This window comes from Haliaeetus albicilla, chromosome 28, assembly GCF_947461875.1.
Source record: "Haliaeetus albicilla chromosome 28, bHalAlb1.1, whole genome shotgun sequence".
NCBI lineage: Eukaryota > Metazoa > Chordata > Aves > Accipitriformes > Accipitridae > Haliaeetus > Haliaeetus albicilla.
The window spans coordinates 3,195,719-3,218,341 of NC_091510.1; the positions used below are offsets into that span (position 1 = coordinate 3,195,719).

At 39.2% G+C, this 22,623-nt stretch overlaps 1 long non-coding RNA gene across 2 annotated transcripts; it reads right to left on the minus strand.

The window, feature by feature from the left end:
• Positions 1 to 1,702: 1,702 nt before the first annotated feature.
• LOC138682470 (uncharacterized) lies at positions 1,703 to 18,520 on the minus strand. Of its 2 annotated transcripts, XR_011322554.1 has the most exons (4): positions 18,289 to 18,520; positions 13,923 to 14,132; positions 7,560 to 8,407; positions 1,703 to 6,432 (listed from the first exon to the last, which is right to left on the minus strand). It is a non-coding gene; the product is annotated as an uncharacterized lncRNA (long non-coding RNA). The 2 variants fall into 2 exon arrangements; XR_011322553.1 differs by lacking the exon at positions 1,703 to 6,432 and having other exon boundaries at positions 6,621 to 8,407.
• Between the last annotated feature and the right edge of the window lie 4,103 nt (positions 18,521 to 22,623).

The following is a 22,623-nucleotide window of genomic DNA, read 5'->3' on the forward strand; positions in this document are numbered from 1 at the left end:
TACCATGAAACCTGAATATAATCAAGAATTCTTCTGGCCTCTCACATTTATAGCCAAATAATTTCATGCTGTCATCTGTCACAGATTAAATCTTCACATATAAACTTGTTCAATAAGAGTTAAAACATTCACACTGCTTTGAGAGCTTGAAACACTTAGTTGGAAAGTACTTGCCTGGCTTGGGTCATAATCAGTATATTTTAAAACTGCCATACTAAAACAAATATTAAAGCCTGTTATTGTGTGTATATATATAATATGCAATAATATGTATTACCACTGGGCATGTTTATATTCAAAGAGCCTAGGAACAACGGGCTCTTTAGAGTGTCTTGAAACATCAAACTTGCAAAGCTTATACACTAATTGCAGCACAGCAACAAAACAAAGAAATCCAAAAGCTAGCAAAGTTGGAAATGCAAAAACAGGCACGACATTTTTCCATCGTTAAAAAACTTCACACAATAACCACACTCATTCAAGCCCTGATCTTGTTTATAGCAGATACGTATGACTAAAAATAATCTTCAAGCTCAAGCAACCAAATGCATAAAAATACTTACCAGATATCTTGCTTAGAATTCGTGCCTTTTTCTTTTTTCTAAATAAGACAAGGCGATTCAAATTGAAAAGCTGTATTAGTTACTGTACTCCTGTTCCTGCAGCTCTTCAGTTGTAGGTACGGAGCAGCTTGGCTGGTATTGTTTCGAGATAAAGAGAGTGGCCTGTGTGAGCCAGGATATTCTGTACTGTCTGAGGATCTCTGCAGTGCTCTTAAACTCCTCCACCGAGACAGGTATTTTTGCTGTCTGTTGTCCAAAGAGGTTCATCAGAGCTCTTCCAGTCACCTTCATTTTTCAGTCGTGGAGGCCCTGCGTGCTGAGAGGAGAGAGGCTTCTTTCTCTCAGTATTTATTTGCTTTTGGATTGGAGGAAGAGGCTCAGAGATTTTCAATTTGAGATCAAAGACAGGCGCATGCAATGGGACGAAACATAGTTTTCTCAGTTGTGCTCAGAATAGTAGTCCCTGAGTTCCCACATTCAGCGTTCCCAACTCCATAAGCTTCATGGGGAAAGAAAGATGGATAGTTATATATATACACGCACACAGGCGCACACAGACACACACACACACACACAGACACATTTTAAATATATTAGTTTTCCCCCTTGCAGCACTGCAGTCTCTCTATTGTCGAATAATAACTGTATCTGAAAAGAAAGCACTTAATAAGGCTAAGGTCAGACTGCTTAGACTTGGCATTTGCTGCGATAACAAATCAGAAATGATAGCATCGTACAGATTTATGAATTTTTTGCCCCCGCAGTCACAAACATCAGACGTTTACTTTATAAAGAAAGCTTTTAGATTCTTCCTGCAGTTTCCATAGTGATTTCATTTTTTCCCTTTTATCACAGATTGGCTGAAGTACTGCTACCCTTTGTGCTTTAAAAGGCTTGTGCTACCAACTGTCGATATAAAGGCACTGTAGCTAAAGCACACATGCAACACACACTGTCAAAAATAATTGAAATAGATAAATGCTGGCGAAAAAAGGTTTCGGTATTTTCTCTGCTTGTCCTGAAGTGCACAGTAGCATAGTTTTTCTTCTGAATAAATGTAATTAACTTGAGCCAACCATACTACTGTTCCGTTTCCCATAACCTATGATACTTCTATTAGAGCACTCATCACAAAAAAATAATCTCTTCACAAAAAGCTTTAATACGGCTTACATCATGCAAAATGCCTATGCTCGTTAGATACAAACAAAAGCACTTTCATTAATTTTTTGAATCTTTTCAAGACAATGCTTATGCCACTGATATTTTTCCTCTTTCTAATAAGTTTATTCTTTTAGAGAACATGATGGTTTAAGGAACAATTACACTGTTTCTGGCAAAGCAAACAATGCTCTCTCTTGCTGGAAAGATAACCACCTTTCAAAGTAAGCCTAAAGGATTAGTTTCTATTTAACCCCTTGCTAAACAAATGAGACTGTCATCTCCTCAACAAAACAGAACTCAGCTAAGTAAACACTTTTATTCAGTTATCATGCCTTTAAAAATGTAGTCTTTAGATTGCAGAAGGCGAGCACAGTATTTCCCTACCCCTCTTTCAACCAGCTTAATAGAGAGTGAGTGCGTGGTTAACCCCAGCCAGTTGCTCCAGTCTCCTGAGAGTTTCTATTCTTGTAAGTCAGAAACCGTCTAACTTAGTAAAAATACTGAATTATATCATGTAGTGTTAAATATCTTACAAAAACTCTTAGAGATGGAAATTTTCCAGGTGACTATAAAAATAACGAGATTCCTTATTTTCATACAAAACTGGCAAAGTTTATGCAAAATTCACAGGGACAAATATTTTAAAAGCCTACAGAATACAGTACAGTTAAACAGATAACTTGGAAAAAAAGAGAAAAATCAGGCAACTTTCTTTTGGATGCATTTATGACAATGAATTATTTATCGCCAAACAGATTATCTACAGAAAACTATCAAACTCCTTATTTTATGCTCAACTCTTTATGAGGGGAATTATACAACTGAGTTTTCCTGTTGGGATATTAAAATCCACCATTAGGCATTCACATCCACTAAACAGGCACTAACTGTGAGCATGAAGTACGTTAATACCTAACTGCCAGTAAAGTTTATTGGAAGAAAGAGTTTGCAGATTGGTGTAAGCGAAGGACTAAACGTAAATCAATTACCAACAGAGATTTAAAATAAAAAGCAGACAGTTATTAAGATTACGTTGATGACGGACATACCCCACAGGTGGTCCTGGTCAAAATCGATACGGACAGATGCAGCAGTTTTGGGGAAGATGCAGGTACAGCTGATGCTGCCCTGGGACAAGCGGGTGGGCTGGCCAAGCTCCCGAGGGTCCTGTTACCCCGCGGTAAGCAGCCACCAAGCTGTCACTCGTGGCAAACCCAACAGAACCTGGACCTATTCTTCTTCCTACCTATTTTCCACCACAGCCATCTCAAGGGTCACTTAATGAGCCAGTTAAGCGCTGCATTCAAGTAATCAGCGTCATCTGACTTATGATGATAAATATTGTCTTTGTGCAGACTTTCCATGCACTGGCAAGAAAAAATAAACCACGCTAAACATTACTGATTAGAATCCCGACTTTCTGATGGGATTCTGACTTTTCACACTCCCTTTTTTAAACGTTATAGTTATTTTAAAAACCTGCACGCACACATACCTCAACACAAACCTGTATCACTCTAGGAGAATTTCCATGCAACAAAGGGAAAACTTTCTTGTTTAAAAATAACTCATCAATAAAAAAAAAAAATATGAAAAGGTTTTGTTCTAGAAGAGTAAGGATGAGAAATCTGTCTTTTACAATACAAAAATCATTGAAGCCAGTTTCATCCTACCTAGAAACATTAAATCATGTTCTCACAGGACTTTCTTTCCAAACTTTACATATATAAGATGTTCAAACGGTTCCTGCAAGATTCTGGCAGGCAAGGCAACTGACTTTCTGGGGATTGTATAAAACTCTTGAATTTATCCACCGTCTTTCTCTAAGCCAGGGAACCCTCAGGAAATTATTTTTACAGAAGGAAAACACAAACTAAGGGGTTTTTTAACCGTTAGGGACTAAACAGGGCATTTGAAATGAAGAGTTGACTAGCAGTCTAAGTTAAAAAAGAATTTCATGCTCCTTTACACACGGCTTTGCATATTCTCCTTGGAGAAAACTCTTAAATACAGCAGGAATGTGCTAACTAAAGGAAGTAAATATTTGTTGTTATACGCTTTTAGTTAAATCTCTTTTAGTATAAATGATTCTTCAGTCATGCAGCTGACGGGCGTCCAGGACATTCACTCATTCTCTTCATCAAATAAGAAAAATAGGTCAAGCTGAGTGCGACAGTCCTTCCCCCCCTGCGCTCCGCAGGTAGACCTCACGCAGACACTGTTTGTCTTTTAGCTTAGGCAGAAGAGGCTAATAGTTTTAGATCCACACCTATTCATTAAAATACGTAGTAAAAAAAAAAAAAATCTAAAGAGAATTCTCCTTCCTCAATAGTTCTTCAGCAATGAGACCCTTCTCCTCATCCTTCAGACTAGGGGGGAAAGGGCAGAGGGAACAGAGTAGGTAGCCAAAGAAACAGACTAGATAATTATTGGTTTCCCCATATGACCCTGCAACCTACCCCACAAAAGAAGTGAAAAATACTTTTCCAGTGTCATTCCTGGACCCATAGTGAGGGACCATATTCTCCTTTAAAAGATAAAAGAAACATCCTTTGTTTCACTCACCTAGTGTTTTCTTAATTCTTCCTTCTGGGAAAAAAATTGCTACTTTCTCAGATTTTCCAACATCATCCTCCACCAAGTGTGTTTATTCAAAGACTGAAAATCTGCAACCTACCATGAGACATGAACTATAAAATGTTTTAAAATTTACAGTCCTAGTTCAATCAGCCAAAACCTCTGCAGTCTTAAATCACAGAATCATAGAACATCTCAAATTGGAAGGGACCCATAAAGATCATCGAGTCCAACTCGCTGCTCCTTACAGGACTACCTATAACTAAACCATATGACTAAGAGCATCGTCCAGACCCTCCTTGAACTCTGACAGGCTTAGTGCTGTGACCACTTCCCTGGGGAGCCTGTTCCAGTGATCAACCACCCTCTCAGTGAAGAACCTTTTCCTAAGGTCCAATCTGAACTTTCTCTGACGCATCTTCATTCCATTTCCTCATGTCCAAATGAACTCCTGAATTATTTACTCACCAGCTCTAGAAGTCAGGACTCTTTTTTTTCTACCAGCCAGCATCAAAGCCAGAGACTTAGACAGCATGAGGAATTCCCTGTCTAAGGTACCAGTCATTTCCTGAGACAGAACAACCGAAGATCTCCACTGAGATCTTGAAACATGTATTTGGGGAAAAAAGGCAGCCTTTTAGACTATCTTTAAGATCACAAAGATGTTTCTCTTGTACAGTAAGTGGAATCTACTAAGTCACTTGCTTCCTAACAAGAAAAGAAATTACCAGAGTACAGGAGGTGCAGCCTCGAGTGTCAGATTAGTCATTGGGAGTTAGTTCTGAGCTCCTACAGGACAGATAAATGCTTTATTTGGACCAGTGTTAGAGAATACAGAAGTTCATCACTGCTTTGTTTTCAGTGACATCTCAACTTGCTAAAATATGCAGATATGAAACTGTTTGCTGGAAATCTTCCTTAATGAATGAAAGCATCAGATGCACCTAGAATAGTGCCAGCTCTGAATCAAGGACATCAATTGCCTATGCCAGTTCAGTAGAAAATTTGCACACAGATTTTTTTCCCTGCAAATAGACGGAGAAACATAACTGTGCTACACAGAAAATCCTCAAACGTGTTTTATCCATTCATTGTAAAAAGACTGTTTTCAGATATTGCAAATTTTTGCTATAAGACAACTAACCTGAATTCCATTACTGGAGTACCTAACAACTGCACCAGGGCACGAGGACATCCACTCATCATTGGAAATCAACAACTACTCACCGAGAGATAAATCCTTTTTAAGCCATATCTATTTGCACGTTACATGGGAGCATGCTTATGCATGACTACTTCTGTACATGCATCTACCACAGCTGTGAATGCAACAACCACCAATTTTGGCACATCAGCAAGTATATACACATTAAACCCTTGCCTTAATAACACTTGAGCATTTTCTAAAAGGGCATCCAGCAATATGATTCATACCTATCATGTTATTTGGTTCTCTGCCCTTTTTCATGGCTGAGAAGAATGTTTGAAGGATTAAGATGAAGGGAGCTGGGGTTGTTTTATTTTTGTTGTTTTCTACATATTGCTGTGTATGTACACAGGCAAGGTCAGAAATGTTCCCACCAATGAAAGCAGAGATTAAAATGAGATTTATGATGATTCTTAGCTCCTGGGAGAATCCCAGAGTCTTGACATGATCCCCAAGAATGTTCTGTGTCCTACAGAGATGATTTTTAACACTACCAAAGAAGCTTACATTGCAGCAAAAGAATGACACTTTCAGGCACATGTTATTCTTGGAGCTTTAGGCAACCTTTAGATTGGAAGAATCCATAGGAGGAACTTGCTCAAAATCCCTGACTAAAGTAAGGTTAATTTTAATTACATACCGTAATAGCAAGAAGTGGCCTCAAGAAGAAGTACAAAAACAGTATTTAGAGAAAAAGGAAAATCACATTCAGTGCACACACATGGAGACATGGCTAAGTCTACAATAGACATAGATAAAGTATCTGTAGTATCTGGTGTCACGAAAGCTCCTTCTGGAGTCCTCTAAACTTTGCAGAGCACATATTGTTCCTTGTTTCTATGCTGCATCCTTTGATTTTATTGATGGAATTTTCCAGTAATACCTCTGATTTTAAAAAAATATGATCTCTCTGCAGCAGGTCTGAAACAAGAAGAGAAAACAATGAACTGAAATACTCATCTTCTGAGGAATGCTGAGAAAGGGATCTCAGATCTACGGTTTTTCATGATTGATACCAATCTGATTAAACATGATGAGGCACAAAGCTAGGCACCCCAAAACCCCAACACTTTACTCTTTGTCCTCCCACCCTAGAAAAATGGAATCCATTTTTACCATGTAATTTGTTTTTACTTAGGAAATGTTGAAGGAATGCCAAGTGAGTGTGATTTTAAATTATGCTCTTCCTTTATACTGGAGCCCGAAGAAAATAATTTAAGAAAATATCTGAAGAAAAACATTTTACATATGTTAATACAATAACAAGCATATATTCTTCAGAAGGGGAAGACCTGTACAACATTTGCATTTCAAAGACTGTCATTCAAGAAAACTCTGATTATGTGCAAAGCTCTACTAGTTTTATGCAAGTACAAGTTAGCTTTTTATTAAGATGAATCATAAGTATTTTCAAGAGTTATTTTGTTAAATCCCTTATTAAATTCAGGAGAGGCTTTGTGAAAATTTAAGGTAATCAATACTGAACCTTAGCCCATAAAGCTGTGAATTAAGATCCAAACTTGATCATTTTAGAATGCAACAGATCTTCTAAAATAATACTTAGCATTTATTACCTACACTAATTAAGCTTCCACATGCCTGTGAGGCAGGCAAGTAAAACCTCATATTACAGACAAGAACACTGAGAGTAGACAGAAAGGTTATGTACATTGTCACTGATTAGAAAGAAAAAATCTCTGACCCATAGTTGGAATTCTTGGCGCAGATTGTCAGCACACATCCACACTGTCAAGTTCCTCCTTCAACAACTTACACAGTTTGCATTAAACACAGAACAAGGGAAAGTTAGACCAAGACAGAAATGTGAACATATTCTCAAGCCAAAAACCACTCCAGACAAATAACATTAGGAGAAGTGGTCAACAGCATGCCCTGGCTTACTTCCACTTCCTCAGAGTTCAAGGAAATACAAAGGTGGAAGGGAAATGGTGAGACATAGATAAGTCGATACTTATAAAAATGCTGAATCCTGTCTGGATCTATCCAAGGACTTAAGGACAATTTTCTTTTTAGAGTTCTGTGATTACCTGCAGGTCAGGCACGGTAGAGAAGTGCCCACGGAGGCGATGCTGGATTCTACTAAGCAGAAAAACAGCCCTTAGGGAACTAGTTTGCTCTTTTCTGAAGCAAAGCGGAAAGCACTTGGTGTTCTCTTGGATAGAAAGAGCAATCTATTTGTGGTGTTTGCTCCCATCTGAAAGAGTGACTTGATTACTAAGTCTTTCCAAACTCAGCTGTATCAAGAGCCGCTCCCGTTGTTAACTTCATCTGGATGTACCCTGTCTAGCGCACACAGTGCTGCAGAAGTGACGAGCAGGTGAATGTGCCACGCTCGATGACAGATGGCCTCTGAGCTGCAGGATCTGAAATACACTCCATTGTGGAATTTATGTAACACACCCACAGTGGTGCTGTGCTGGAAAGAAAAGATTTAAATGTTAGCATGACAACTCTGTTTAAGTTCTTTTATACATAACCAGATCTCCACTTGCATGCAAAGCTAAACATAGTAAGATTAGCTAAATTCTCCAGCATGTTTTGGAGGCATCATTGTGGAGAAGAATTGCAACAACTGGTGTTTAAGAAAACATGAACAATCGTCTCTGACTCTACCTTCAGCCACCCCCATCTCCCATCACCCAAAGGAGTCTTATACTCAGCCTGGCAAAACAGGACTACTAGAATTGGAAACAAACAAAAAAAAAAAACCAAACCACAAGGTATCTCAGGTCTTACATGTCTAAGTTGCACAGTGTGTTTCCAAGTACCTCAAAACAGTGCCTTGAAAGTTGAGGTCACGTTACCCAAGAAGTGCAGAGACCAGCCAACGTCTTGGGCTCTTCTTAACATGAGAGATACTTAACCTGCAAAGAATCTATAGACATTCTGTTGGTCTTCTCAGCTAAAGTGATATTTCTTTCAATTTATTCACACATACTTAGGATTTAGAATCAAGAAGGTGTAGTCTGGGTTTTTTTCTAAAGAAAATTGGATCTTTTAATAATCTACACTTTCCTCTGCTAAAGATATGGAAAGACTCATTTATTATGCCTTCTTCATTGAGTTGCTGCCACATTTATTAAATATGTCAGGCGAAGTAAAGAGATGAAGTGGAAAAGTTTTGCATGGGCTAATAAAGCTCAAAGTGTGAACACAGGCATTTCCCTACTGATTTTTATTAAACCAAATCACAGAAAGCAAGCATCATGCTAAAATTTACTTGCCACCTCCTTAGGGCTGCTGTCACTGTGTCTCTTGCCTCCCTCTTACATTTGTCAGGAGAGCAAAATAACCACAGATGAGATTGTATAAAGGCCATACTGAACCAAGAGAACTTGAAAGTTTACAATTCTAGCATGCTAAAAGGCAAATTAACATAATTTAAGACCAAGATAATTTTACTTTTCTTATATACTTTTTTTTTTTTCAAATGACACCTGCTACATTTCCTCATTTGGTGGAAGGACTATCAAAGAAGGCAGCAGGGTACTGAAAACATAACCAAAGCCTTGAGGGAATTTGAAGTAACTGGCCTGCCTAGGCAATGTTCACCGAGTTTGCAAAATAAACACCGAGTAGTTTGTTGATATCAAGAGGTAGAGGGTTCTTCCCTAGCTACACAGAGGATGCCCCCTTATTTTGGGCACAGTTAATACAGAATAACAGGGAGCAACACTGACCACTGGAAGGAGTGAAGGAATAGTATGACCCAGAGACCAGTCCCTGTCTGGGTCATACTAAGGCAGTATTCCCTTGATCCAAGGAAGATTTCTTTTGGCCTAGACTCTGTGATATTTCAAGGCTGGGATTTGAAACGTGGTTCATGGGTAGCCTGAATTCGATAGAACCTGACTCTCAAACTGTTGCTCATGCCTCTAAACCAGTAATGATTCAAAATCTTCTCTCAACATTATTCGAAGAAAGCCTAAATGAGATTACTGCACTTCTATCCTATACTTGTATATTCTGAAGAAGATTAATGCCTCAGCTTTATATTACATTTGCATTCTAGATACTCATTCCATGGAAATAATGCATTAAAGAGTTAGCGTATAATTTGGGTGCATATCAGCAAAGCGTGCATCCTACTCTCAACATTGGCTTCCCACATTAACATTGTTGCTAGACACTGAAAAGATTAACTGTGTAAGTGAAATATACTCATTAGCCTTAAAATGATCATAACAGATCTACACCATATCTTCAAATTGCTTTTCAAAGCCTGGTTTCTATTTTTGTAATCAATTTCCTAACTAAACTACATTCGTCATTATGAAAACAAATCATGTAAGTCATACACACATTTTTGTCTCCTTGTGACAGACATTGATTGAGAAAGGAACAACTAGTTTCAACCTCCAGTAAACAGCTGGTATCCTTAGATAAGAAAATCTCTGCACACGGCCAAGCTTCCAATATTGTGAAAAAAATGATGCAGTAGAAAGAAAAAGACAACAGAAGCCCCAAGTGCTTACATGAGACAACATAATTTATAACCAATATTCATAACATAACTTAATTATCACATTCCTTTTTGTATTCTGTCACCAAAGTGCAACCACAGCTTCCTTTGGCACCATTGGATTTGTTCCTGTGAAAATAAAACGCATCACAACAGGAAATATCTGACTTTTGGTGTGAGAAGATCAGAGGAGAACGGTTGAAGGATAAACTTATGCAATAATTAAGCTTTGATATATGACAGTTCAGCCTTCATGACTCATTCATAAGATCTGCATGTTCTGAAAAGTCAGAGCCAAGCTCAATCCCACTACCATTTTAGCAAGTATCTCAGGGTAGAACCAGAGTGTCTGATTGTCATTTTAGCATAAATACTGTAAGAGCAATTCAAATATGTTTCTCTGCTTAGAAATCTTATCACTGTATTTAATAATTTTAAAGACATGCCTTTTATAAAACAATAACTCAGATATCAAATTGGGCAAATACATTAAACAAGGGCAAATGAAGACCAGAACTCGCATAGAGATAATTTTTGTTTCTGGCTGATTCATAGGGATGGCATATAAAAGGCCAAGCAACCAGCTTGCAGTGACCATACAGACATTTCTTTCAAAAGAAATTCATGAGAAAAATATCACTTAGTGATGAAAGGGTAGAAAGTAGGGGATTTCTTTGTGAATAGAAACCCTTTCCCCCTTCTGTAAGGAAGAGAGAGAGAGATGCAGGAGATGTTAAATGCCCTCCTCTAAAAAAAAAAAAAAAAAAAAAAGAAAAAGTACTTTCCATATCTTTTGCCATTATAAAAGGAAAACTGAAGAACGTTCCACATACACTTAATCTAGACCAGGCCATCACAATCCTTCTTAAATAAGGGACAGAGTACTATAATCTCCTTACTGGCTCCCCCCTTGCTCCAGGACGGCAGTTAAAAAGAAATCACCAAAGAAGCTGTTGTCCCTTCTATGCAGTGCACCATACTCTTGGCAGGCGAGGCAGGAACAAAAAAAAGCATGCATGGTCCTCCTTCAATTAAGCACTCAGGGCAGACAAAGTGGCCTTCAGCTTCCATAATTAAAGAAGTAAAAGGCAATTGGCTTTCAGGCCATAAACTCTTGCTGAAAGAGCAGCTAAGATATGAAAGAAGCAGGAAGAACTAAAGATCCAGATGACAAAGCTTCTAAGTAGAAAGAAAAAAGAAAAAAAAAATCATGCATATAGATAACTACCAAGAAGGGCATTTTAAAACTCTTCTTTTGTTTTTTCTTTAACTCCTCGCTCCTTTCCATTAAATGCAATTTATTTTTTTAAGTAAGCATAATCACTTTTCAGAGATTGTAGATTGTTTCCTGTTTTAAAGCAAAAATTTAAGCTATTGAGCTAAACACATCAACAATAATAAATCACACCTCCAGTATTTTCAGTCAACGGCACTCAGCCATCATTCCAAACATGGTTTTGGTTATACTGTCTCTCATGTCATTCTGGAGGTGCTTCTTTATTGGTATATATTGAAGCAAGATAGATGCCGGTTCAGAACAGCTGGTTGCAAGACATGTTTTCCATACTCTTCAGTAAAAGATCATTAGAGTCAGGGCCTGCTTGTGGGATAGGAACAGGGATCTAGGACTTCATGAGTTTGACTGTTGATGAATGTCTTACCACTAGAACTGTCCAGGAATGCCCACGCACATAAGGCACCAGGAGGCAAAAGTAGGTTACTACTACTTCTATTACTAAAGAAAAAAAAACGAAGCCACAATCTCCTTTTCTTTGGGTTACTTATGAAATAAGGTGTTGATTTCACATACTGTGAATCCAAAAAAGACCAGGTGTTGTACTGACTGGGTGGAAAAATGACAAGAATTCTCTAAACATTTTTTTAAGGGGCCATGAGGAGATGGAAAGAAGGAGAAACAGATTAAAGTCATATGGAGTCATAATTGTTCTTCACCTATGCATTAAGCAGAGATCTTTAAACAGAAGCTGCCTTTACAGACTCCCTACGATGATACACCAGTGGGCTCATTTGGTCCAACCCCTCATCTGGAAAGCACCTAAAGCTCGCTGCTGCTGTTGTCCTGCACAAAGATTCAAAGGATGATATCAGACCGAAAAGCCAGCACAAAGAAACTTATCCTTCATCTCCTATGCCTGATCAAACCAGAAGCATCTGCTCACGCTGTCTGCCAGTCTGTTCTGCAGACCTAGTAAAAATGTACAGCTGAAGAGACAGACTTAATTTCAAATGCATTAAATCATAGCCAGACTGCTATTTGGCATAATGAGAAAGAGCTTGCCCACTCCTTTTCTGTTTACGTATAAAAATGCATTTGTATTGCCTGTCATTATTTGGACTGACTGACCTTGAGGGTTTGCTTTTCTTGTTTTGTTTCTGTTCCTTTTTAATGTGCATGCTGGCTGAAAAAATACTGCACACTGTGATGCAGGGGAAGACTTGGATAGGATGAGTTCTCTGGTTTGTTAAAATAGCACATCGTGGTTGTGTTGTCCATAATGGGCTCAACTGCTGTTTTACCCTGCTCCTTTCCAGCATATGTAAAAAGAACCGATAAATTGCTTTCAGCAAGTGACATTTCTATGTCATTCCCGTAAGCATTTTAACACATGCTCCCCACGGTATTCCAGTCCTTGGAAGTATTGCATGACTGCTGTGGGACTGCAGCTGGAAGGCTGAGCAAAGCTTCTTCCAGAACATTAGCTTTCTGAGGAAGAGGAGCACATCACCTGTGAAGGCCACCTTCTGTCTGGTATCTAACACCAGCCAATGCTACAGAAGTCCTTTGCCTGAGGTGAACACAACATATGCACAACATTGCTAAAACCAAAATGATAATAAATGCTTACAAGGACATTGGCCTCTGCGTTCCTTAATGTTTAATGAACTTTATGAATGGCCGTGGTTCCAGAAACCTCTTCAGTGGGAGAAAAGTTGCACCTTGTGAATTAAGAAGGCGCCCACAGAGAAGATCGTGTGTGTGTGTGCGCGCACACAGGCTGTAACCAGGACTATATACATATATCTATATTATACAGAGATATACACGCATACACCCCTAGTGTTACAGCTCCTCAGAGTACTCACAGCCAACGAAATAGTCACGTAGCATCAATTTGGGATGACTTGTCTATGTTTTCACTGAGACCTCCTCTTCTCAAACGGAAAAACACTTCAAGAATTCTAAAGCACGCCAGCCAAAGCAAAGGAAGGAAAGTCACAGCTAAAGTGTTTACCATGAAAAGTTGCAACTAAAGTGTTTACCACAAAACCAAGATGGTTATCAGTAACTCGGTGTACAAGAAAAATGGAAATGAGCACCAGTTGCCAAAGATGTGCAAGCTGATGTTAGGGTGAAAAAGAAAGATTAATGCAAGGGAATGTCAACACGAGGAGCTGTAACCTTCTGTCTGGAGTCCCGAGTCTTCTTATTTCCTCTTACCCCGCACCTGTGCGGTGGCAGATCGGGCAAGGCTGACTCTGAAAAGAATTTCTAAATTATATTGTATTACCTGCAGAATCTGTTGGATAGAAAGTCGTCTGATTTGAGTTTATAATCCCTGGAGACATGCATTTAAATTCAAGCCAAAGGTTATTCCCTCGGCTTTAAAGTTTTCCATTGCTACATTGAAAGAAGAAAGTTTTGACAACTGAAATTTAGATCTTTGAGAAAAGAATAAAAATACAGTGAATAAATGTCTCTGAATATAACACCACAGGGGTCCTCCTCACAGACTGAAAGATACCCAAATAACAGTTCTAGACCTGTCCTTTTCTAGTATTTTGTCTGTTTTCCTGCTGAAAAAGGTATCCTCTTTAAAAAGGGAAATTCACCATTTTTAACTCAGTTTTAGGAAATAAAATGGATCACCTTAATAATATTGAGAAGAACCAAAAGTAACCATCCCACCTGATGAACTCGAGGGACAAAAAGGGTCCTGAGGGAACATTTTTTAACTGCTTGACCTTCAATTAGCCAATCTTCTTTGATCCTCTGGAATTACTGTGTTGAAATATATCCTCTTCCATGAGCAATATTAATAACGTTACATCACAGTCTATTTGCTATTCTTTTGCCAATGGAAACAATGGAGAAAACCACTTCTCTCTCCTTTCTTTCCTGCATTAACAAAAATCAACACACACAGGTGTCCTCCTCATCAATTAGCTACTGTTTGCCTTCATATCCATGAGGGAAGGAAGTAAGGTCTCTCGATTATTCACTCTTCTTATGTTAAACAACACAGCTTCCCACCTCCTACAGAAAACAGATGACAAAAGAAAGGTGAAATATTTAGGGTGTTTATTGCAGTTCATGAAGCTTAAGACAGGAAGGGAAAATTTACTATTTCAAGGAGCAGCAGAGGTGTCAAATACTGGATGGGAGGTTTTCTTCTGAAATCCAAGCAGAAGTTTTAGAGTTACGATATGTCTATTACAAGACTTGAGAATCTTAAGGCATTCTCAGAAATTGATTTTTCTCCAGCTCAGTTTTTCTTTCACCTCCAGTTTCCAGTATCCCACACAAAGCATCACCTCCTCCCTTTCCCCTGACAGCATCAGTCGCCAAGATCAGAATTGCCATCAGATCTGCAATGCTCAAATCCACGCTTGCTCTGCTTGATGATAGGAAGTCTCACCGTATGGGTTTCAAAAGGTGGCTGATCGAGTCAAACGCTCTTTGGGACAATTTCCCACTTGGGCCAATTCCACGTGCCCTGGTCCCATTCTCACACCGTTTCTCAGCAGGGAAGGCAGAGACAGCCATCAAACTCTGTTTACGTAGCTACACGCTCTCCGTAGAGCCCTAAGTGAGGTACGGAGACACCCCGCAGCCTTTCCCCGCTGCCGTCCTGGGCTTTAGCTGCCCGTGCTCAAGGTCAGCTCCAGTAATGGTGCCGCTGGGTCACCTCGGATCACCTGCTGGGAAAAGACCTGCAAGAAACCTGCCTCTGCCGCCCAGCTCAGGGGCTGTATTTAAGCTCCAGCCCCAGCCCTTCGCTGTGCCATGCTGTAGGTACACCTGCGCCTTGCGGATCCTCACCCGCCGGTCCCAGCTGGACCTCATCTCCACCAACCCTGGTCTTGCCAAGAGGTTGGTGGCCCAGGGGAGGGATGTTCACCGTGAGGAGAAGGAGACCCAGCAGCAGAGGGCAGCACACTCAACGCTGAGGACACCTCTGCGGTCCTCAAAAGTGCAGAAAAATCCGGAGAAGCACTTGAAAAAGCCCTGCTACGTGATCTCACTGGCTAGGTCGCACTAGCCAGCGCAGCTCATGAGCAGAAATACACAGAGTACAGTTGAACGATGTGACAGTTCTAATTTATGAACTTCAGCTCTATAATTTCTATTAAGTGTGTTGCAAATAATAACCGTGGGTGATAAAAGACGACTGTTGCACAGGGGCGTAAAGAAAGGTGAGCTGTGTGAGATGGAAGGGAGGAGGAGAAGGCTGAGGTGCAGACCTGAGGGACGCACAGGATATCGAATGACTGAACTGCTCATTTCCTCGCTTTTTGTGTTTTGCGTTGGAGGGGTACACAGTCTAGCACATTTCACTCACACTCGGTGACATTTTCGGATGCGCTGTTTTATAGGTACATTTCAAAACATATACACGGTTAAAATTAAGGTTACATCGATATCATCGACAATCAAGACTCGGGAAATGAAAACCTACTTCCATTAATTGAACTTAGCCAAGGTGTACATCCCATCCTTTAATCATTGCTATTAGTACTGTTTAGCTATTGACAGTGTACAGAAGGCAATGTATACCTTGCAAGAAAGGGAATTTCTTCCATGCAAAGCAAAACAAATGGTAATATAATAAGCATTAGAAATCTACAAAAAAACATAAAAAACCCACACCAACTATTTGTGTAAAGCAGCTGAGGTAGTATCACCATGAGAACATTCACTTTTTCATTTCCTGACTTCAGAGTGTAAAAAAAAAAAATTACTTTTATTAGAAAAACTAATCCAAAAGTTATGAGCTCTCCCGGTTTTATTTGTTTCTCTTCCATGATGCAGACAAGCATCACCACAGATGAGACTGCTAACCTCCAACTTCTGGCTCAAACAACATATAAACCCAGATATTTCCCCAGTTTTTCTAAATAATTAAGATGAGATTGCAACCAGAGAGAAAACACCTGCCTCGTCACACCTCTGTAAAATGAGATAGTCAAATGCTGTGTTCTTTCCAAAAGAATTTGACAGAGAAAGGGAGGAGACTGCTGTTCTTGCTTTAGTTTCAGCTTCTACTGTATCACTAAAAGAAATAAATAAGTGATATAAAAACAAGCTATACTATCAATTTCCAAGTTCCACCAGAATTTTCCTCATTCATTCCAAGAAATCGTCTATGAATTACTACAGTACAGCCAACCTGGGGCAGTGCAATGACTTAGTAATAGGCAGCAGTGAGAGCCAGCCTACCTACCTATTTATATCACACTTACCATAATGGCATACATTTTCCTTGGAACTATAACTTACTGTGAGTGATTCCCGCTTCATATACCACATGACAAGGAAGCATTAGAGGTTACATTTAATTTTTATGGGTTTTTTAACCCAGTTTCCTAGCTAAACAGGTTTATGCAGTCAATACTATCTGCTCTGTCAGCCTGCTTACCACCCTCATTAATCACTCTGAACTGTTAGTTTTGCTGAAATTTAACTCGGGGGTGGAGAGGTTAAACACACTCTTCCCATAGGTATTGTCAAAAGAGATTTCTGGTGAAAGGGAGAGACCTCCAACACACATGCCTACAGAGGGACAGGCTGTGGCACGAACGTATGCACGTGAGAAGCCACCACGGGAAAGAGCTCAGGCACAAAACCTGTGAAAAGTTCCAATCGGTGTTCGTATCTTTCCAAGGGTCCAAAGTAAAATTAACCACAAGATCAAATCAGTAGAAGAGATTTCATTAGTACCAGTGCTCAAGGAACTAATTGCTGTTATTATTTTTACAGGGTGTATGAAGAAGAGAAATGGGCTTCTTACATAAGAAATACTGTGTTTATCATGTGGTGAAAAAAGGGAAGTAAATGGTAACATGGTGGTATTGTAAACACCTTTGTATTTCTTTTGTATGTGCTGAAAGGAAATAAATTCTGTCATACTGTTGACTTTGTAACGGTTTTTCATTAAACAGCAAGAAAGGATATTGCCACCCTATTCTCTCTTTCCTTCCAATTCCTGTTTGCTGAAAAACGCAGAATAAAAAAAGCAAAGGCACCATTCATACGTATACAACTTAATCATAGCCTTCTATGCATCGAATGGGGACTGCTGCTTGCATTAGTATAGATGACTAAGGGGAATCCATAGCTAAATGAAAATAAAGTAAGAAAGTTGTCGCAAAATATACAGCTAAAACTAATTTAAAAGCATAAGAATCCCATGTTCTACATAAAAAGAGACATATTTTTAGTTTTTGTTATTTTAGTCCCTTAACTTTCTTAACAATTGTGTTAATTGTTAAAAGGAATACTGTTTCCCCAGCACCCATGTGGTAGCACACAGATCACACAGATTTTTAAGATTATCACAGAGGCCATGAAACATTCAGGGAAGTTACCAGCTCTGCACCTAAGTTTTGTGGACATTGAAAGATGGCAAATTCCAAGGAAGATTTTGGTGATCCATTCTAATACAAAGCTTCTCACACATTTTTTTTTCCCCACCAACATGGGCTCCCTACAAAGCAAAAAAAAAAAAAAAAAAAAGTTATATATAGGGATATCCCTACGATTTATAGCATCTTCACTTACATGCACTTGGAGGGTGGGATTTTTCAAGCTTAAGTTATAACTGCACTTCTACTATATATCAAGAAATCTCACAGGAAGCAAATCAAACTTCCGAATGAAGAAAAATATTGCCTGTCAACAAAAACAGACTTGACAGAATTTATAGATGCACAAAACTTTGTAGAAAACAGAGAATAGACCTAAAGTAGAAAACAACCTTTTAAAAAAAATGATTGTTAATTCCATTTGGTTAAACAGTTTTAAGTGGTTCTGTGAAATACTGTTGTCCTCTCTTTAGCGACTAGTATTATTTCTATTTTAAGTCACTGAAAGAAATTTGCTTAACGTACGATCGCAACAGAATATACACACAGCACTCTTTTGTCCTTAGATAGCAAGAAAATAAATGGAGCAGGCAGGCTGCAGAGCAGACACTGCGCTTCCTTCGAGCTTATTAAACTTCTACAGTGAAGAACAGCCCTAAAGCACACAGCAGAGTAATCTTACCAAGCACCATTTCTGAGGTGTGCTATTTCTTTGTAAAACTGCGACCGTTCTCCCGGCAGCTCCCCACCAGGCTGCTGCTCACGTCCGACTCCCGCGCGCGGTTCGCATCGGCAGTTCCTCGGTTGGAGCCCAGGTGCTGTAAGAAAGGGCGGACTTACAAACGGGGCCACCAACCCACGGGATATTCGGATTGCTGCAGGTGAATCGCAACCCAGATACGTGTCAGGAGCCCCTGGGAGGGAAACTTTGGGAACTGCTGTTCGGGTCATAAAAATGAGAGTAGTCGTCAGGAGGGATGGGGCCCTACTGTGCCAGCAGCAGGTGGCATGTGGTACCTTGACTACAAAAGGCAAAGAAGATGAAGGGGGGAAAAAACCTGTAGAACATGGCTCTTCCTCAGAAGGTTCACTTTTTTTCCTTAAACCGTGTGTCTAAAAATTACAATATTTATGTTTGTAGCAATCCTGCCAAAACAGTCTCTAAAAAATGAGATTCGGTTTTCTTCTGCCCATTTTCCCCTTCACTGGCTTGATTTTGGCAGAGTGATCTGCCTTACTCATATAGGACTACCACAGTGTCCTGGTTTTGGCTGGGATAGAGTTAATTTTCTTTCTAGTAGCTGGTATAGGGTTATGTTTTGGATTTAGCATGACAAGAATGTTGATAACACACTGATGTTTTCAGTTGTTGCTGAGTAGTGTTTAGACCAAGTCAAGGATTTTTCAGCTTCTCCTGCCCAGCCAGCAAGAAGGCTGCAGGGGCACAAGGAGTTGGGAGGGGACACAGCCAGGGCAGCTGACCCAAACTGGCCACAGAGGTATTCCATACCATGGGATGTCATGCCCAGTATATAAACTGGGGGGAGTGGGGGCCGAGGAGGGGGGATCACTGCTCGGGACTGGGCATCGGTCAGCGAGTGGTGAGCAATTGTATTGTGCATCACCTATTTTGTTTATTCCAATCCTTTTATTACTATTATAATTTTATTATTGTTATTATTATCGCTATTAGTTTCTTCCTTTCCATTCTATTAAACTGTTCCTATCTCAACCCACAAGTTTTACCTTTTTCCTTCTGATTCTCTCCCTCATCCCACTGGGTGGGGGGAAGCGAGCACGCGGCTGCGTGGGGCTGAGCTGCCGGCTGGGGTTAAACCACGACACACGGTGCAAACCTCATCTTCCCTGGGAAGAAAAACCAAATCCATCAACAGCGATACAGTTTAAAAGGCAATTCAAAGTACTGAGCAAAAAAGCACTTCCAGCCCACAGCCCCTCAAAACCCCACACCACCATTTAGACATCTAACACTTCGGGTTTTTCATTCCAAGAGAAACCAACACAGCAGATATGTCACAGCAGTCGCCAGCAGCGGAGGACAGCCCTTCAGCCGCCTCGGAACAGCCACGACTCGACTTCAAAGGCTGCCGAGATGACAGCGGCAGCAAGAGAGAAGGCAGGTCCTCTCAAAATTCACCTAGCTGAGCTTGGAAGCAAAACTGAAAGAATCAGAGCGTTTTGCGACTGACTCACCCAAACCAGAAGGATGCAGTAGGAGTGCAATATGCTAATAGACCGTCCCTTTTATTTGTATGCAGATGCACAGAATTGCAGGCATAAAGACATTGGAAAGCACCTGAAAGAATATGTTTTCTCCCTATAAAATATTTATGACTTAGCTAATCTTACATTAAATGTTTCTTAATAACGGCAAACATTCGAGACATTATAGTCAGTGAATTGCTAGGGAATGCCATGAAACTAAATGCTTAAAATGCAGAAATTACCTTTAAGTCATCTCATTTGAATGAAATTATAAAAAATTATCTTCTATTCATTATTTTATGTAGGTTTTATTATAATAAACAATGTGGTTTGGTTTATGTAACAAAAGTATCCTAATTTTCTTAAAGATCTTTCTTAAAGAGATACAAGTTTATTAGTTATATTATCCTGGGTAAACCATTCCAGATAATGCAGCTATTGCAGCTAATGCCACGTTTTAATTCTTGCTAGTTGCTAGAGGAGTTATTTATACACACAGCATGGAAGCTTATATTCATGCTTCTTTGCACACGAAAATAAAGGACATTCAAGTAAAGAGAGAGAGTAGAAAATTAACTATTCTAAATCTCAAACCAACCTACATTTTCAGTAAGAGAAAAGACAAATAGATGGACATGGCATGATAAATAAAAGATGCGCTTTGGCATTTCCCAGGTTTAGCAGACAATTTGATTTATATCTCTCAAGTAAGAGACAACAAGGAATAGTTTGTTTTTGAAAACTGGCACATTACTTAGAAACCAGAATTTTTTATCTAATTGTGATAATTGTCTATTAATATTCTAATGCATGCTAAAACATTAGAAGCTCTTCCTTGCCTTTCCTCTCCCAAGTGTGACTTTCCTTATGACAGAGATAAATTTGTCCAAACTCCTTTCCTTCCAACTCCTTTCTGTCAACACAGTTTAAGTTAAACAAAATCAGTGAGAAAAAGAAGAGGAGGAGAAGCATTTTGTTTTAAAGTGTCATTGCCTATGTTACAAATTCACAAGTATCAAAATAAATGAAGAAGACTGACGAATTATAGATGAGATCAGCCAGTAATGAGTCCCCACTCCCACCCCAAGAAAAATCCTTAGTTCTTTAAAAACACTGATCTAAATACAAACATATTTCTACATTTCCTTATTATGAGCACTGTATCTTTTTGTCTTCTTTTAACACTGCTTTGGCCTGATTTCTGAAGAAAATAGGCTTAATGAGATCATATTTTTTTCTAGGTACAGTGATTTTTTTAACTTGTTGGTCAAATTCCACTAAATCTGAGAGTGGGATAGTGATCTCAAGGCTAAACAGTATTAGAAGTATTTTACTATTTCAATAGCTTACTGTGGGAAGCACAGTGACCACATGTCGGAATACAAACCAAGATCTCCTCAAATGCACAAGCCTGCTGAAATCCAACAGTAAGCCCTGTCAAAAAAACTCAAAGAGGTTTTGTGTTGGGTTACTTTTTTTCCCTCTTATTCTTCCTTTTAACAGAAAAGGAGCTTTACTGAAATTGTAACAATAAAGAAAATGGTAAAACGGTAGCTTTGCCATTGGAATTTTAAAGATAAAAATTCACCTGGGCATTCTGGAATCTCCGTTCAAGTTTTAGCATATTTTTATTACCACAGTTCATGATGTAAGTATTATATTTATCACTTATTCATGATATAAGTGTTATATACAGAAGACTGTATTTTATATATATGAATATGTATATATATATGTGATATACTGAATGCACACATATATTGAATACATGCAGACATATGAATATGTATATATACATATATATACACATGCATATGCACATAAATATGTGCCAGTTGAAACATTTCATCTTTTCTTAACCAAAAGATCTTCTGTTTGTAATGTAACGTAACAGTTTAGCATTTCTAGAAACAATCAGATTTTTGAAACCACTATGACAGGAAGCTTAAATGTAATCAAAAATAGAGCACTTTTTACAAGGAGTCATACAGAAAAGACGAGGGCTAATGGGTACAAGTTACTCCTGGGGAGATTCCGATTGGGCACAAAAGGAAAATTTTTTGCAATGAGAACAATCAGCCATTGGAATAATCTCCCCAGGGAAGTGGTGGATTCCCCAGCATCAGGCACTTTTAAGATTCAGCTGGACAGGGTGCTGGGCCGTCTTGACTAGACCGTGCTTTTGCCAAGAAAGGTTGGACCAGATGGTCCTTGAGGTCCCTTCCAACGTGGTATTCTATGATTCTATGACTCTACGATTGATTAGGAGAAAGTTCTTTATTGAGAGGGAGCTCGAGCACTGGAACAAGCTCCCCTGGGAAGTTGTCATGGCCCCAAGCCTGTCAGCGTTCAAGAAGTGTTTGGACAACGCTCTTAGATATATGGTTTAACTTTTATGTTGCCCTGTGTGGAGTCAGGAGTTGGACTCGATGATCCTTGAGTCCCTCCCAACTCAGGATATTCTACGATTCGCTATCATGGGTTCCTGGAAAAATTGAAAACAAAACCACATGCCAAATGGATTTTCCTTGTGAAAATAAACACAAATAGGTTTGATGATACACATAAAAAATCAGAAACTTGAATAGTTCACAACACAAAACATACACAGGGAAATATAACACACATAAGTGCATACAAGCCACAGACCCAAATAAATAGGGGAAAGCAAAATTAGTCCTATTCCTCATCACAGTATCCTTTTAAACTGTCACTCACCTGTTTCAGAAGCAAGCACTTTATTGCCAGTTTAAGGATCAGTTACTTTTCTGCACTGCCTTTAGATATAACACAATATT